Source organism: Bacillus rossius, chromosome 7, assembly GCF_032445375.1.
Source record: "Bacillus rossius redtenbacheri isolate Brsri chromosome 7, Brsri_v3, whole genome shotgun sequence".
In the NCBI taxonomy this organism is placed as follows: domain Eukaryota; kingdom Metazoa; phylum Arthropoda; class Insecta; order Phasmatodea; family Bacillidae; genus Bacillus; species Bacillus rossius.
Window position 1 is genome coordinate 36,193,151 of NC_086335.1, and position 19,402 is coordinate 36,212,552.

The window sequence follows — 19,402 nt, forward strand, 5'->3', positions numbered from 1 at the left end:
AATTAAAATATATGTTTTCCCAAGGGGTGTTGGAGCCGCGCAGACGACGACGATGGCGTGTACTCCCAACGGCCCTTTCGTTCGTCCCCCCCAGTGTAAATTAAATAATGACTCAGACAGCCAGGTGTCCGCATAGGGGACGCCGCTCGCAGAGGGGTGCCGGCTGCAACCGAAGACCGCTTCGAACCCTCCGTCCCCCATTGTCAATTTTTTTTTATTTAAATAATGACTCATACACTGGCAGCTGTCCGCTCGCAGAGGGGTGGCGACCGCCGCAGCCGAAAAGAGTTTAAATGTAATTTCTTCCAAAGTTAAAATATATATATATATTTTTTCCCCAACACTTAAAAAAAAAATATTACGTCTATCTGGTGTGTTAGTTACCTGTACCTGCCATTTGATTAATACCAGGTAAAAGTAACTTGTAATAATAATAATATTTTGCCATAGTCTCGGAAAATATTACGTCTATCTGGTGTGTTAGTTACCTGTACCTGCCATTTGATTAATACCAGGTAAAAGTAACTTGTAATAATATTATTATTTTTGCCATAGTCTCGTTTACGTAAATGTTTCTGTTCAACTATAATGTATGTATGTATATATTATTTTTTCACACAGCAGTTTTTTTTTTTACGAGTAGCGCATTGCTACAAAAATTATATTAAATAGTACGTTTATTTTTCCAAACAAAAACAGAGTTTTAAACATTAACAGCAGTCTACCATGACCACATAGTTCTTTACACGTATTACCAATTTTCTGCATACTAAGTTCACTCCATCAGTCTTCCAGATCGCTTCTAGAAATCCATGTTTTTACTGATTCTGGGAATCCCTTCCAGCTGACTAGAAGACGTGTAGGAAGTCGCTTGTGGATTTTATTAATTAAATAAGTGTCTATATACTTCGTCACTTGAATTTCTTGAGAATAAAAACCGCCCTTGATTTCATTTCCATCTAGATCAGACAAGTAGTATGTTCTAGGATAACTGTTGCGTATTTTTATCACCTTAAAAATCTCGTGGGACCAATTTACGGAATAACCTTTTGCAAATAAATCCTTATTTCGTGAGATACGTACATGATCTCCGACACTAGCTTTAAGTCGCCTGTGATCAATTTTTTTCACAACATTGTAAACCGTTTTAAGAAGAGAATTATCTTTCACCTCGTTGGGGCTCATACCGATAGTCCTATGAAATCTGCCGTTGTATATTTCCATAACTTTTGGTAAGAGCGGTAGCCATTTATAGTTTCCCTGAGCGCTCATTTCCGTAAACAAAAGCGATTTTAAACTTCGTTCAACTACCGATGCCTTCAGCTCGCTGTTGGTTGAATAATGGTTGATTCCGTGTTCTTTCATCAATGTCTGAAATCTTCTGTTATAAAATTCGGTACCGCGGTCTGAGTGCACGTGAGTGAAAACTCCAGAATCCTTTAGAATACGTTTCATAGCTAAAGCCACAAGCTCCGCAGTTTTTTTCAGTACCGGAACCGCGTAAGCCCGCTTGAAGTAAACATCAATCGCAACCAATATATATCTGAATCCTTTATTCGCACGGTGATAAGGTTGCATTTCCACCAAATCGATCTGTAAAAGATCGCCGAGACCATTAGTGATTACACGTCTCCGAGGAAAGACTTTGCGTGCACTTTTGTGAAGTTCAAACGCAATACCGCGTCTGGCAGTCATTTTTTTTTTACTTAATTTTTTTTAATGTAGCCTGATTCAATGAGTTCTTCTAGTATGGCCAACACTTCATTGGAATGGCTCGTGTTCCCGGATTGTTGCGATGCAAGTAATAATCTAAGCCGATCACATAATTCATTTACCGAGTTCCAGTAAACATATTCCTTTCGACGATTTAAATCTAGTTTTTTTTAACTAAACCACTGCCTTCATGGGAAGCAATGACAGGACAAAGATCCTTAATGAGCCCGAACTTTTCATGATCGGTGTTTTTATATCGTTTAGATGATGCATCATTCCTCTTATAACACGCGCTAGTAGACCGCAGAAAGCGTGTGTATTGACGCAATGCAGCTTCTGAATACACCTTAGGTTCTTTCGAAAACAATAGCTCATATAATCCCGGCGAAGGTTGTATTATTTCATCATCTATGCGAAGTAAATTATTAGGTAGGAAAAAAACTTCCGTATTTCCCAAGAACCAGCGATTCTTCCGTTTGTAAATTCCGTAGGTCGTATCATTTATTTTAGAATTGAATGCGGTTATATAGGACCGGGCTTCCTCACCCAACGGCTCACGTGACGCAGCCGAGCGTTTACCTGAATGAACAATCAGTGGTAAATCATCATCATCATCTTCTTCTTCACCTTCGCTGTAGAAATCCTTAATCTCAGGTTTAGCGATAGGTGTAGCGGATTCTTTTTTCACCTCCGCCGATAAATTATCCGCGGCAGCAGAAGAACTCTCGAGACGCGATGTGATCGGTTTGAATACCTGTTCATTAACTGCATCCCGCGCCAGGCGCGCGCGTTTGGCCAGCAAATATTTTTCACGAACGTTTTGAATGACGTGATGGAGCTTTCTTGCTTCTGAAGTCATGACTGACTCATGTCAGCGTAAATAGAGGCTTTTATACATTAATTATGCCTTTGAAGCTCAGTAGCTGTAGTGGGTATAATGGGAAGCTCAACCGGTAGGGTAATATGCGGAAGCGGATTTGTAGATGGTCTTACACCAGACAAATTCACCGACGAACCTCTTAAAACCGGAAGCGATACAGATGGTACACCAGACAAATTCGGTGACTGACCTCTTAAAACCGGAAGCGATACAGATGGTGACTGTGCCGGCTGGTTTTCAGATCTGTCCGCTAGCTTCCTTCCCAATAGTTTATACAATAGGTCTAGACGATTTCTCATTGCATTCAAGCTTTGATTAACGATATGTGGAAACTGAGAACATGAATTAGCTCCACTAACGAGACTATCAACTTTAGCCTCATAACTCGATAGAGACTCCTTAATAAATTTAGCAGTATCTTCGCGTAGAGAACTCATCAAAGTATTAATTTGAAATTCCATACCGGACACTATTTCCTTACTTACAAGCTTCGGTTGCTCGCCCACGAGTGTTAAAATCTCTGTAAACGTCGCGCGATCCGTGGCATCAACCTGCCTTAGGTACGCAGTCGTATCAGATTGTTTTTCGTTTGTAGACACCAAAGCATTTTTGATTGCTTCAAAGTGTTGTTTGTGTATATATAAATCCTCGTTGTGTTTAGTCAGAAAAAGATTCTTTAGCTCGCTAAAGTTCCTATTGCAACCACCACTTGACAGAGCCTTCAACAGCTCTAGAATCTTGGCAAATGACTCGCGCGTATCGCTATCTGCCTGACGCAAGTAACTTCCCATTCCCCTCTGCAAGTCACGTGACGAGCTAACGAGATCCTTCACATCAGTAAAAATAACTTTCAGCTCATCACTACTTACAGATACCAGATTTTTCAACTCGTTTAAAACTTCCTTCTCGGGTAAATTTCCTCGAATTTTATCTAAAACATCTGTACTCTTCTTTTCAAACTGATGTAGATACGTTAGCAAATTGTTATTAAGATCCTGTGCGTATGAGAGACTGTTTTTTAGTAGACCAAAGTCTTTTTCTAAATTATTCGCCATCGTACTAATTGCATGTGCGGTGGCACCGGAAGCTACATCTACGTAATTCTTTGTGGCAGCATCTGCCGCGTCACGTGGATCGCCTACACCGCGCAAACGTTTCCCGCCAACCTGACAGTGCCCATCTTCCGTAAGAGTCAGACATGACTGTCGCCGACGTTTATTACCGCCGCTCCCAAATTTGGAGATGCCCAAGTTCATTCTTCACGAAGGTAACACTATGAAGTGATCGAAGCCACAGCGATAACGACCTTTTTGTAGAGGAAAATCCTTACCTATTACTAGAAACCATAACCATCATTGCTATTCCAACAGCGAGCACAAACATCTTTAAATTTATCGAATGACATGTCGGTTGTGACGTGCTCGTGGTAAACATGTTGAAGATTTAGAAGATCCATTTTAAATAAAATTATCAAATTAGCATTATCCCGAACCAACTGTTTTCGGGTTTGGCTATACGTTTGAATTAAATAAAAACAATCGCACAATAAATGTCGCCCCATGGAAAAATACTGTTGAACTATTGCCTGTTTTTCGCACCCGATGTCATCGAAAATTATAATCGAATTGGGTAGCACTTTGCTTGGCGGCACTACCTCTTCATTTTCACGAAATAGAAAAAATTTAATACCTTGAACATGAGACAATACCTGCGCCAAACGTTTATATTTTGGTTGTTCTATGCTCTTGCTATACAAATAAATATTCTCGAAACGCACTCCGTTAGGATGTTGTATAAGCGAAAGTAAAATACATGTTTTCCCGCTGTTTGAAGGTCCGGCAATTATACATCTTATGGTATTCGGCAACAGCGGTCCGTGGCGTTGTTCCCGTTTGCTTATAAAATCATCGTGAATAATTTCGATCGGAAGACTGTCATGTTGAGGGATTACTTCCATCGTTACAACTGAAGCGTAAAAAGTATAAAACCGTCTTATTTATACCCCCCAAAGTCATTAAGCTGATATGCGTCGTGCTGGAAGGAAGGTGAAGGGTAAAGGTCTTATTAACTCTGCCATAAATAAATTACCTTTCGAGCTACATTTGCCAACTTATCAGTACTGTGGGCCCGGTACAAAACTTGAAAAACGTTTAGCACGCGGAGACCCAGGCAAAAATCAATTAGATAGAGCGTGCAAAGAACACGATATTTCATACGCAAATAGTAACGATTTGGAGAACAGACATCAAGCGGACCGTATTTTAGCACTTAAAGCTAAACAAATTGCACAGAACCCTCAAACTAAGCTAGGTGAAAAGATCGCGGCTTGGAGCGTAAGTAAAATAATGAGTGTTAAGCGTAAACTAGGAGCCGGCATAAGAATCGCAAAGAAAAAAAATAAGAAAAATAAACGTGATAAAAAGGGCGGTGTTATACCATTTCTATTTCCAGCTCTGGCAGCGCTCGGTTCTTTGATCGGAGGCGCAGCCGGAATCGCAAAGAGCGTGACAACCGCTAATAATCAGACTAAATTGTTGCAACAAAATGCACAACATCACAGACGTATTCAGGCCTTAACAAATCGAAGCAAAAATGGTGCGGGGCTTTTTTTATGACCATTCAAAGCCGTTGGGAGAGGCGTGGGAGGACGCAGCTGCCGCAACCGCCGCAGCAGCCGGAAGCGAAAAGGGGGAAAGGGAAGGGTGGGACGCTATTAACCCTCCTGCCACACGACCCCATGCGGGGAAGGGTCGCTCTCGCCGCAGCGACTAAGAAAGCAGTAAAAAAAAATGAGGAAAGGGTGATTTTAGCCTTGCCTCACAGACCGCTAACTACGACGGATTTAGAAAATGCGGTATTCAAGTTGAAAATCAAAAATTTCCGAGGTGTTTTCATGAGAGATAACTTACCTTTAAAACCGAAACAGTACGAGTGCGGGATAATTAATCTAGACGTATCGACAGGAAAAGAAACTCACTGGGTTGCATATAAAAAGTCTGGCAGCACTGCGCTGTATTATGACAGCTATGGCGACCTCAGACCGCCTCCGGAAGTAAGAAAGTATCTGAAAGGCACGATGTTAAGTTACAATTACGATAGACAACAGACGATCAAATCGTGGAATTGCGGTCATTTATGTTTAAGATTTCTCGTGTCCGCGTATAAGAAGCAAAATAAATAATTTCAAACAGCACAGATACACCAGCCATTGACGCGTACAGTCTATACCAGAGTGCAACCTATCCTGGTGATCCATACTGCAGTGCAAGCTAACCTGAAATGTCAATTTCACTTATATTAACGGGAAAAAATTCTGAATTACGGTCCGTATATTTTCCACCCATTGACCTTACGAATGGAGAGTGGCAGATTGGGCTAATCGACTTTCAAACATACCATTCCATTCCGAACGTTGACGAAAAAAACAACAAATTCCGTTTTTCGAAAAACAATGGTCCTGTGTCTCAAATTATTCTTCCCGTCGGAAGTTATGAAATTTCAGATTTGGAAAGTTACATCGGAGATCTGTTACCACACGATGCGACATTTATTTTGAGAGGCAACCCTAATACATTGCAATGTAATATGCATAGTAATTACGATATCAATTTTACAGGAAGCGATACGATCGGAAAAATGCTCGGTTTTGAACCTAAAATTTACGTGGCAGGTCGAATGCATGAGTCAACACAACCGGTCAATATTTTTCCTGTATCGGTCATACGTATAGATACAAATATCGTGGGCTCCAGCTATTTAAACAGACAACCTAGCTTGAGCATACACGAGTTTTACCCCAGCGTCCCGCCTGGTTATAAGGTCATCGAAGTACCTAAATCTGTCATATACGTTCCGGTGATCGTTAAACGAATACACAAGTTGTCTGTGAGGATAGTCGACCAAAACGGGAAGCTCATCGATTTTAGAGGCGAAGAAATAACATTACGTCTGCATTTAAAAAAAATATGGGAGTGAATTACTTTGGCATTCATAAAGGCTCCGGCGGTTTCGAAGGCAGACCCAGTAGTCAGCGAGACGCCAAGCGGTTAACACGTAAAAATATACGCTTTCTCAAGAAACTAGGATTCAAAGTATTCCAAAATGGATTCCAGCATTCTCCAAGTCGACCAGCCAATTCAATTTGAAAATGATATCACGAAAACGGAAATACATAGCTACCGGCCATTCATTTCGGGTCCTTATGATTTAAATTCCGAGATACGTATCGCAATCCAGAATTCTGATATTTATTGTCTGCCTTGCAAAAGCCTGTTAAGAATCCGCGGAAAATTCGTCAAACCGGATGGCCAGGCCGCTACATACGCAAAAATTGTCAGAAATGGAATTTTACACATGTTTAACAGAATTGCGTACGAGGTAAATAATTTACAGATAGATGAATGTCGCGACGTTGGATTAGTCACTACGATTAAAAACTATCTTTCGCTAACGCCCAGTGAAAAAGCCGTTTCCAAGATGGCCGGCTGGGGCTTGACTGAAGACTATAGTGTACCCATTAATGCAAACGGCGATTTTGAAATATGCGTGCCTTTGAGTAGTCTCATGGGATTTTTCGAAGATTATAAACACGTTTTAGTTAACGTTCGACAAGAATTAGTGTTACTTGTTTCAAACTCTCAGAACAACGCGGTGTTAGACACGGCAGCGCAACCGTTGCCTGTGACACTAACACTCACGAGCATCGATTGGCTAATGCCTCATGTAACCGTTTCTACCGCACAGAGGATTCGTTTGCTTAAAATGGTTGAAAAAGGAAAAAACATAGACATTGCTTTCCGATCCTGGAGCCTCGAAACGTATCCGGCCCTGCCGCAATCTCAATCGGTACATTGGTCCGTGAAAACATCATTTAATACGGAAAAGCCTAGATATATAATAGTCACATTTCAAACGGGTAGGCAAAACAACGTCGCCGGTGATAAATCAAAGTTTGATCATGTTGACATTAAGAATGTGAAAGTTTTTTTGAATTCGGAATCCTATCCGTACACAAACCTGGATAGTAATTTTCCTAATGATAGCTATCTGCTGGTGTATAACATGTACGCGGAATTTTAAGACTCATATTACGGTCGTCAATCATCACCACTTCTCGATCCGGAGAAATTTAAAGATATGGCTCCTCTCTTTGTGTTTGATGTGTCTAAACAGAACGATAAGATGATTGGAGGAGTCGTGGATTGTAGAATAGAAATTACCACAACGAGAAATATTCCCGTCGGCACTCAAGCATTCGCACTAATTCTGCACGATCGATTGGTTTCGTATAACCCGAGAGACAAATCTATTAAAATTCTAATGTAATGTAAGTGATAACGCAGTCTTCCCTGGGACGTCATGTTGTATGCCAACCTCCAGGGATGCTACTCTCAGCACGGTTTCGTCTTAAAAGAGATAAGTCTGGCTAATGACGAAGGGGAGATAATTACGAGAACATTTCAGCCGCCATACTCGTGGAAGTACCTCCACAGAAATTACCAGAGAACAAATTCTTGGTTAACTAGACATTTCCACGGCATCCATTGGGATGACGGTCTGTTTCCGTATACTTCGTTGCAAAACATCCTGTCAGGACACATCAGCGGAACCGTAATGGTGGCAGGCGTAGAGCAAAAAAGGTGGCTTGCAAAGTTGTGTAAAAAACATGTTAATATTCAGGATGCTCAGACCGAGCTCGGATGTCCGTCACTGAAAGAACTGAATAAAATGTATACGCAAGATAATAGCCGTGCACGGCCCGTTACGTCACGACATAACGCTGCGCTGCTTAGGGCTTGGGCGTTGGAGAATTGCCAAGCGACGCCAGACCCTGCTTGCTTCCCCCCCGATACAATAAATTGAAAGCGTCGCTCGTGGGGAGGGGGAGCCCGGTGACGTGGGCACCCTCGGTGTTATAGCGTCGCTCGTAGGGATGGGGGAGCCCGGTGGGGTTGCCACCCTCGGTGCTATAAATGTAACGCGTCGTTCGAAGGGGAGCCTAGTCACCCTCCAAGCCACTCTTCGTACAAATGCAGTTTAATCCGGAAACGCTGTATCGGGATGTGTTGCTCGGCTGCGGTCGCGTGAACTTCGAGACGGCGGACGGTCGCCAGTGGTTGCACGTGTGCACAGCGTTGGGACACCTGGTTCGCGAGGACGCAGACAAGGAAGTGATAGAGCTGCCTTGCACTCAGCAAAACTGTAGCGTAAGACTCCTACGGCCGGACACACACCTCCCATGCTCTCCGGAAACTCTGCTCGTCGAGGCCGCAGATGAGGTGGTGCAGGTGTGGCCCGGCCAGGAGCAAGGTTTTGTTGAGTTCGAGGTGCTTCGTCCCAACGGCACGGTGGTTGCCTGGAGTGAATCGTGTGATTCGTTCACACACGCAACATTCCTCGACGGGGGCAACCACTCGTGGAGTGTGCCGTGCAACCCGGACATCTGCGACCTGCACACCGCGGACGGCTCCGACGACGAGGAGGAGGAGGACTGCCGCCGTCGCGGCTAGACATCTGCCGCCAGCCGCCAGCCGCCCGCCAGCTGCCACCCGCACGCCCGCCAGCTGCCACCCGCCCGTCTTCGCCAGTAACAGCTCCGGTGAGTGACGTCCGCCATGTTCCCACCCATCTGGGGTCGAGACCCCATCAAGACCAAGAGGGAAAAGTCTAGACACATCCGCGGGCCGTATCCCGCAGGCTTAAGACTAGCTTCCGGTGAACATCTGGACGTTCCCATGCCGCTGTTCGAGGATGTTCGTTATTTAGATACGAACCCAGAACAATTGTCAGATGATGGTTTTAGTGATAATCAAAGTGACCGAAACTTCTATGACATTCCTATTTCTTTGGCTTTGCGCCGATGGCGAGAAAAAGCGAAGAAACACAGAATAGCGGATCCTAGGTTAACTGACACTTTACCTCAGCTAATGTACGACTGTCAAGAAACTAGATATCTTTACGTGCATTCTAGCCTGCACTGTGTCGAATACCGTGTTAGATATTACGACATTGAGAAGGATTGTGAACGTCTGCCTGTATACTTTGAATCGTGTCGCGATAATATCCATTATCGCATGTGTTGGGATAAATCATTCCCATATACTACCATGAGACTGTTAACATCGTTTCACTGTGAAGATAAGAACTGTTACGTGCACTTATGCCATCCGCTGGCTAAACATCCAACAACCGTTGATGAACTCAGGACCTCTAGAGTTAAAAATGATGAAACTTTCATAGAGCGCTGTACCGGAACCGATCATTGTCGGAAGAAAACGTACGATGTTTTGTTGGGAGACGATGACGACCTGAACACACCGTGTGTAGGACACCTATGTCCTATTTACCGTGCAAAAGTAATAAAAGAGTCAAACTTTTCAGTGTCTAAATCATTACCTCTTGCGCCATATGTCGGATTCAAGCTATCGACGAAACGTAAACTTTTTTAAAAAATAAAATAAACAAACCATGAACTGTTGTGATTCAGCGTGTTGTAACACCCTCTGTGAATACATTGCAAGTTTATTTATGGAAGCCATACGTATAATTGCTAAAAGACAAACAGAGTCTCAGCTCAGTGTGGAGTGAGCCTCGGTCGAGTAAACATGTCGTTTAATCCGGGTAACCATTATGAAAACCTGTCTCGTGGTTTATCAGTGGTGGAGTACTCAATCTGGAATAATGGCATCCTGAAGAACTATGTGGAGAGTTGTGACGGTCACTTTCACACTGTTCAGATTATAAACCCGGACACTAACGATTTACCCCTGGAAGTTAATCAGTGCAATTCGTACGGACGTTGTGCAGTTAATTACATGCGAAAAGACACGCCATTGCCTTGCAGTGTCGACGAAGTCTACAATCACGCCTTGCAAATGCCAGAACTGCATTCACCCGACTGTGCATCAGCTATCATCGAGCCTGCGAAACCAGCGCGCAAGAAATGTCAGCGGAGAGCGCCCGCAACGTATGCACCGCGCAAGACTCGAACCCGAGACCTCAGCCATCTGGGACCCGTCAGTCAAGATGGTGATCACAACGTTCAGCAGAACCAGCACGAAAGAGACCTAAGCAATGCCAAAATAGCCCTACGTACTGTACTCATAGAAATGTATAACAAACTGTAAGTTTTATGACTTGTGCTTTATTAATTTAATACGTGGTTTTTGTGGAGAAAACCTCTTCATATCAATTATTTGTTGTAATTTAAAACACACATAAGTGTGGTCTAATATGAAAAGTTTTATACGTAATTTTGGACTCTGATTAAAGAGTCATAATATATATTTTTTAATTTAATACGTCGTTTTGTGAAAAAACGTTTCAATGTAATTTTATTGTTGTAATTTAAAACACACATAAGTGTGGTCTAATATGAAAAGTTTTATACGTAATTTTGGACTCTGATTAAAGAGTCATAATATATATTTTTTAATTTAATACGTCGTTTTGTGAAAAAACGTTTCAATGTAATTTTATTGTTGTAATTTAAAACACACATAAGTGTGGTCTATTATGAACAGTTTTATAAGTAATTTTGGACTCTGATTAAAGAGTCATAATATTTTTTTTAATTAATACGTCGTTTTGTGAAAAAACGTTTCAATGTAATTTTATTGTTGTAATTTAAAACACATATAAGTGTGGTCTATTATGAACAGTTTTATAATTAATTTTGGACTCTTATTAAAGAGTCATAAATTTTTTTTAATTTAATACGTTTTTGTGAAAAAACTCTTCATGTAATTTGTTATGTGTATAATTTATTTATTTATTGTATGAGGAGTGGTTTGAAGAGTGACTTTTGAATAAAAACTGTAAATGTTATTACTTGTTATATTATTTGAATACTAGCCTGTTCATTGTGTTACTGGGGTGAGATCCGTCTGGAGGGAGGGGTGGTAAGTTGTAAAAAAAAATTACCAGACGCAACGCGCTGCGGCGTGAGGGGTTCCCAGAGTAAAAAAAAAAAACGCTGGCAGCCATATTGCCACATTAGTTAAATATATAAACGCCACAGACTGTGAGGGGCCACAGTCTCTGATCAGTCGCCGCACTGCTGCTGCCGCCGCACTGCTGCTACCTCGACGAGCAGAGCTGCGCCTCCTGTTTTTTCCAGCAAAGGTAAGATAGATAGATACAATTTTCTGTAAATGTATTTACTAAGCTGTTTGAAATGTTAGGATGATATTATTATCATCTTGAATGGAAATATTCTTTTTTTCATTTAACGTGAAAATAATATCTTACTAAGCTGTTTGAAATGTTAGGATGTTATTGTTATCATTTTGAATGGAAATATTCTTTTTTTCATTTAACATGAAAATAATATATTACTAAGCTGTTTGTAATGTTAGGATGATATTATTATCATTTTGAATGGAAATATTCTTTTTTTCATTTAACATATAATAATATTAAACTTCAACTTTCTTCACCTTTTACTACCACACAATGTTTTCGCATTTACCATCTATAATTTATTATCGTTTCCTATTTCATTAATACGTAAATGTTTTTTTTTTTTTTAGAAAATATTTCCATCTAGAGATATTCTCTAAAAAAATTAATTTTAAAATCTTGCAAACGGATGGGAGATTTCGTGTACAATCTAACATAGTTTTCTGAAGAAAAAAATTAATTTAAATTTATTATGTCAAACCCATACTCCATAAATACGTCTACTAAATTTTATTCTTTTCTTTCTGTTTTAGCTTTGTGCTCACTGTTGAACGTAATTTCCCTCTCTCTCTCTCTCTCTTTATTTTCTATCTCTTTTCTCTTAATATGTCTTCCCGTTCTTCTTCCCCCGAGGCAAAGCGAATCCGTCTTAATGAAGCTGGGCCTTCTATCCCTGACTCTCGCGATGGTGGGCGGGGGTCAGGGGTGGAGTTGGCGCAGGGGCCCGACGTCTTGCCTCGCCTGGAGGGTGTTACCTTGAACACTGCATTTGCTAACAAGATAGTGGACTTTCGAATTGGAAATGATATTGAAAATGTCGATCCGGACTTGGACCGGTTTCTACAGAGATGTAGGGTTCCCTTTCTGGACTTAACTAACGAATTAATTCGCCCCTTTAAAGTTTACGTTTCACTCTCGGCTTCATTTGTTAAGGAATCTGCGGAGGGAAACGAGAGTGAAACTTTTCATTTCACAACTCACTCAACCGCGATACTGCACTCTGATGAGGTAGGGGAAATCTACGATTCAACATTCATTCCGGAAATCAATAAACACGTTAGTGATTTCGGTGCGCGTGGCAGTGGCTGGGCTCTAAAAAGATTGATTAACATGGATGTACATGTTTCAAACTATAGAGTTTTCACGGTTGGCGCAGCGCACACGAAATTGCCGGCGTTTTTGTACAATAGGAAAGCTTGTGTTAACATTGAGTGTCCCGAGCAGCACTGTTTCCTGTATGCCGTCATGGCAGGTGTGTCGACGGTGGAAGGCAATGTTTCTCGAGCCACTTTGTATCCAAATCCACTCGTGTATTTTAATACGAATGGCTTGACGTTTCCCTCCACTCTGCATCAGATTAAAACATTTGAGAGGAACAATGATATTTCCATTAATGTTTACGCTTGCGTAGATTCTAAGGGGAATATCGTTGACGAATGTTTTAGTGGCAAATCTGAATCCTCGATCCAGCCTCTTCGCGTATCCTCTGAGCGAAGAGAGAGACATGTAAATGTATTAGCGATTCGTTCGAGTGGCGCGACAGAGCACCTACATTTTGTTTACATAAAATCAATGTCCAGATTATTGCATACACAATTGTCCAAGACGCAACATAAGAAATGGATTTGCGAGCGCTGTCTTCAGTATTTTACAAGCGAAGACAGATTAAATTCACACAATGTTCTCTGCAGCCAGCATCAAGCAGTGCGGACCTGTTTCCCTACAGAAGAGAACAAGTATTTGCAATTTACAAACTTTGCAAAACAGGACCGCCTAGGCTTTACTGCGTACTGTGACACGGAGTGTTACCTGAAGCCTTTCTCCACCTGTTTGCCCGGTGACGAGTCTTCTAGCACTACGCGGGTAAACGAACACGTGCCTTATGCATGTAGCATTTTGTTAGTATGTGGGTACGATAGCTCTTTGACCAAGTATGTGCAATTCGAGGGTGATAATTGTATTGCTGAAATGATCGCAGAATTAGTTTCAATGACACAGTGGGTTTGCGATATTTATTCAAAGACCATTACTATTAAGACACCGACCCCGGCCGTCTCTGCAAGGCTTGCGAGTCAAACACATTGCCATATCTGTCAGAAGGTATTGGCTGGGCAGACGGTGCTCGATCACTGCCATTTTACTGGTGAAATACGTGGTTATGCCCATTCTAAATGCAACCTGGCTTTCAGGATGCAAAAGAATCAACTCGTCGCGGTTTTTCATAATTTGCAAAATTACGATGCCCACTTTTTAATGCAACATTTAGTTTCGCGGCGGATTGCACAGCCGGACGGTTCCTTCGTTGTGGAGAACCCCAGCAGTGTCAAAGTCCTTGGAGTTACAATGGAGAGCTACAAGTGCATTACAAAATACATACCCATTTCAGATAATGCGCAAGGAGGCATGCGCACTGTGCGTCTTAGATTCATAGATTCACTTAACTTTTTAAATTCATCTCTGGAAACTCTCGCTGGCAATCTCACGCCAGATAAATTGAAAGTCACCCGTTCAATGTTTCCAGATGACGCACAGTTTCAGTTAGCTACTCGTAAAGGTGTGTTTCCCTATGATTTTGTTAAATCTAGTGAACAATTGCAGACTGCCTCGCTACCCCCTAAGGAAGCGTTCCATAACGTAATGAGTTGCACGGACGTGAGTGATCTGGACTATACTCACGCTCAAAAGGCTTGGGACGTCTTCCATTGTGCCACATTGAAAGAGTACGCACTTAGTTATCTTAAGGTGGATACTTGTTTGCTGGCCGACATATTCGAATCGTTTCGTTTCGTTTGCTTACAATATTATTCATTAGATCCTGCCCATTACATTACCGCTCCCTCGCTCGCATGGGATGCACTTTTATTTAAAACCGGTGTGCGTCTTGAGCTGATAACCGACCGGGATATATACCTCTTCCTAGAGTCAGCCGTTCGTGGAGGTATAACAAACGTTAGTCGACGTCACGCGAAAGCCAATAATGTTCACATGTCCACTCACGACCCGAGCCTTCCGTCTTCATACATCTGCTATTTCGATGTAAACGCTTTGTATGCTCACACAATGTTAGATAAACTTCCTGTGGGCAAATTTGAGTGGGTTCCCAGGGATGAGTATGCGAGTTGGGATTTCAACGCCATTGACATAGATGGCGATACGTCATATTTCGCGGAAGTGGATTTGACCTTTCCCGATGATTGTCACGACCGCCTATCAGATCTGCCTCTGGCCCCTGTGAATGGCGTACCGCCAAACGGGCGAATGAGTAAATTATTGTTAACTCTCGCGCCGCGTAATAATTATGTTGTTCATGCTAAAACACTGCGGCACTTCGTTCGGTATGGGGCGGTCATCGGCCAGGTTCACCGCGTGCTGCGGTTTGAACAGGCGGCCTGGATGAAAGATTACATAACCTTTAATGCTGAGCGTCGTGCCCAGGCTGCGAATCCCTTCGAAAAATCGTTTTTTAAGTTACTATCGAATGCTGTGTACGGGAAAAGTTTAGAGGATTCTAGAAAACACAGAGACATTCGCATCGCTTCGTGTTACGAAAGTATTTATGGGGCAGCCGAGCTGATTGGTCGTCCGACATTCAAGGGTCGGCAAATCGTCGATGAAAATCTAGTTCTCATAGAGTTGCAGAAAGGTTCGATAACCTTCGATAAACCTTTGTACACGGGTGTCGCCATTTTAGATTTGTCAAAATTGATTTTATACGACTTTCATTATAACTACATGCAAAAAAAATTCCCTCCACAGTCTCTGCATCTCTTGTACTCGGACACTGATTCGTTAATTTACCACGTTCAGTGTGATAACGTTTACGATTCCATTCGACCCGACTTAGCTTCACGTTTCGACACGTCAAATTATGCGCCAGGTAATGATCAACGCTTCCCCTTAGTCAACAAGGGTGTAACAGGGGTGATGAAAGATGAAGCCGCTGGCAAGATCATTACGGAATACGTGGGTCTTCGCCCGAAACTCTACGCATACAAGATGGAGGATGGTTCTTGTATGCGTAAAGCGAAAGGAATTAAGGCCAACGTAATCCGCTTACTTCTGTTCCCTCATTACCTGGATTGCTTGCTTAAAAATTCACGGATTCTAGGCAGTCAATACCATTTCCGTTCGCGAGGCCACGCCGTGTTTACGGAGCGAGTGAACAAGGTAGCACTGTCTTCAGGAGACGATAAGCGTTGGCTTTCTGAAGACGGTGTCAGCACATTACCTTGGGGACATAAAGATCTGTGTCCTTTTAAAACTCGTGCCTCGCCCGATCCCTCCTAATAATTGTAAATATTTCCATTTTTTTTCCCTCTGATTACGTTCACCAGTGAGACGAACACTGCTGACGTAACCTCCGAGCAGTGGTTGCAGGAACACAACAGCGCTCACCACTCCTCCCCTGCTCGGAGGGTTTTCAAGCGTGTATATATGTATGTGTGTGTGTGGGGGTTGAAGGCAAACAACAGCGCTTCTTCCGCCTCCCCCCACACACAAAAGAAAAAAACTTATCCCGAGAGGGGTGTGTTCACCTCCCCCCACCGCGCCGCGCCATGATCCTTTCCATTATGCGTGTGGAGAGAAAAACCGTCGGTATGTTAAAGAAAATGTGTAGAGATGTTTTTGAAAAAAATATATATTCCCTTTTACCATGTTAGCTTGCATATTATTCAATCTATCATGATTAAACGTAAAAATAAAAGTTTGTTTCAAGTTGCCTCTCAAAGTATATTCAATCTATCCTGATTTAACGTAAAAATAAAAGTTTGTTTCAAGTTGCCTCTCAAAGTATATTCAATCTATCCTGATTTAACGTAAAAATAAAAGTTTGTTTCAAGTTGGCTCTCAAAGTATATTCAATCTATCCTGATTTAACGTAAAAATAAAAGTTTGTTTCAAGTTGCCTCTCAAAGTATATTCAATCTATCCTGATTTAACGTAAAAATAAAATATTCCCCTGGTTTTTTTTTTAAATTTATATATAAATCGTCCTCTTGATAGGATGCCTGAAATTTGTGTGACGTTCTACAGATCTCCCCAACCCCAAGACAAATGGAAAGGATACCATCAGCGTTGGCGGCCTCTTTCTTCGAGGAAGAGGTGGAGGAGGGTGTGGGGACCAGTATACCAGCAGACATTGCGGCGGCCTTCTTCGCAGTAGACCTGCTGGAAGGGCCGTCGTCTCCCCCTCCTCCTCCAACACCGCCGGCCAAGACTTCGCCGCTGCTGTTGGTGGCGGGCCCCTCTGGGACATGTCCCTGGGGTCGGCCGCTAACAGCCGACGAAAAAAGAGGGGTCCGGCTACCTGCTACGAAGCAGAAGGTGCCGGCTCTGCCTAGCGGCGAAGTCGTGGCCAAGCTGATGGCAATGGATGCCCAGCGGGGTAGGGGAGGGGGTAAAAAATAAATTTTTTTTTAAACTAAGTAATATCGTTGTGTTGACTACATTATTTCAATACCCATTATGTGTTACTTGTGGCTGGTAACTTAGTATGCAGAAAATTGGTAATACGTGTAAAGAACTATGCGGTCATGGTAGACTGCTGTTAATGTTTAAAACTGTGTTTTTGTTTGGAAAAATAAACGTACTATTTAATATAATTTTTGTAGCAATGCGCTACTCGTAAAAAAAAAAAAATGCTGTGTGAAAAAATAATATATACATACATACATTATAGTTGAACAGAAACATTTACGTAAATGAGACTATGGCAAAAATAATAATATTATTACAAGTTACTTTTACCTGGTATTAATCAAATGGCAGGTACAGGTAACTAACACACCAGATAGACGTAATATTTTCCGAGACTATGGCAAAATATTATTATTATTACAAGTTACTTTTACCTGGTATTAATCAAATGGCAGGTACAGGTAACTAACACACCAGATAGACGTAATATTTTTTTTTAAGTGTTGGGGAAAAAAATATATATATATTTTAACTTTGGAAGAAATTACATTTAAACTCTTTTCGGCTGCGGCGGTCGCCACCCCTCTGCGAGCGGACAGCTGCCAGTGTATGAGTCATTATTTAAATAAAAAAAAAATTGACAATGGGGGACGGAGGGTTCGAAGCGGTCTTCGGTTGCAGCCGGCACCCCTCTGCGAGCGGCGTCCCCTATGCGGACACCTGGCTGTCTGAGTCATTATTTAATTTACACTGGGGGGGACGAACGAAAGGGCCGTTGGGAGTACACGCCATCGTCGTCGTCTGCGCGGCTCCAACACCCCTTGGGAAAACATATATTTTAATTTTTATATATATATAATGCCTATAAATGCACAATACCTTTTCTTTTAAATGACAAGTGACGTAATAAGCATACTTTTTTTTAAAAATAAAATTTGGTGATATATAATATAAATAATATTTTTTTTTTAAGTAATTAATACTACTGTATATATGTTTCATTTCCACAATACACACACTACGAGAGAACATTATGTCTTTAACACAACAAATGTGTTTGAATTCGCTGAAATAGGTAAAGTATAATTATTTTTTTTATCATAACACGCTATAAACATAAGTAATGCCTATAGCTTTTATTTATTTATTATTATTATAGACAGACATGCTACACACCAAATTAAGCATACTATGACTATACTGGTCTAGTACTATAAGAAAACATGGCTACACTTCAGTGTGTGTGTGTTTTTTTTTCAAAATTTTACATCTACTACTACTACTACTACTACTACTACTATAGTCATAGAGTAGTGGCTGACGAAATAATACTTTCTTTTATATTCAAACTTGAGAGAAATGCAAAAAACCAATGACTATAAATGGGGAAGAAAAAAAAAGATGGCGGCCTGGTATGCTGTGCTACAAGATGATGGCGGCCTGGTGTGCTATGCTACAAGACGGCGGCCTGGTATGCTGTACTACAAGATGGCGACTTTCAGCAATCGATTGTCATACATATATATATAATATTATTTAATTTTTTTTTTTCCAAAGTTGGCTGTTCTGGTTACTTCCTAGCAGTCGAAATTATTATTTTTTTTTCCAATGTTGAAATAAACATGGCGGCCGGCCCGTTTTTTTTAAATTTCCCGCTTAGCACTATAAAAAAAATAAAACATGGCGGCAGACTAGCAGCCGACACTATACATATATATTTTTTTTTAAATTTCCCGCCGTTTAAGTTGGCCGACTAGCACTATACAAAAAATAAACATGGCGGCCGCATAGCAGCCGATGCGCCTCGTTTAAATTTTACCGCTTAACACTATAAAAAAATAAACATGGTGGCCGCCCGTTTTTAAATTTGCAGTATAAAAAATATATATATATATATATACCTTCTCTTTTAAAAAAATAAATATTTTATAAGCATATATATATACAACATCTGAAATTATTTTTCCAATATGGTCTCGTGGTCCTGTGGTTAGCATGACGGACTAACGATCCAGAAACGAAGGTTCGAATCCAACTGTCGCCACCCCTCAAATTTTTATACTTGTAAAAATAATTCCGGGGCGCGACACTAGCGCTACCTAGCCCCCTCATTTAGAAACATACACACACACCCCCTCACCCTCCACCCCCCCCCCTCCGCAACGAACACGCCCGAAGTTACCCGACGAGATATATCGATCCTACCGAAGT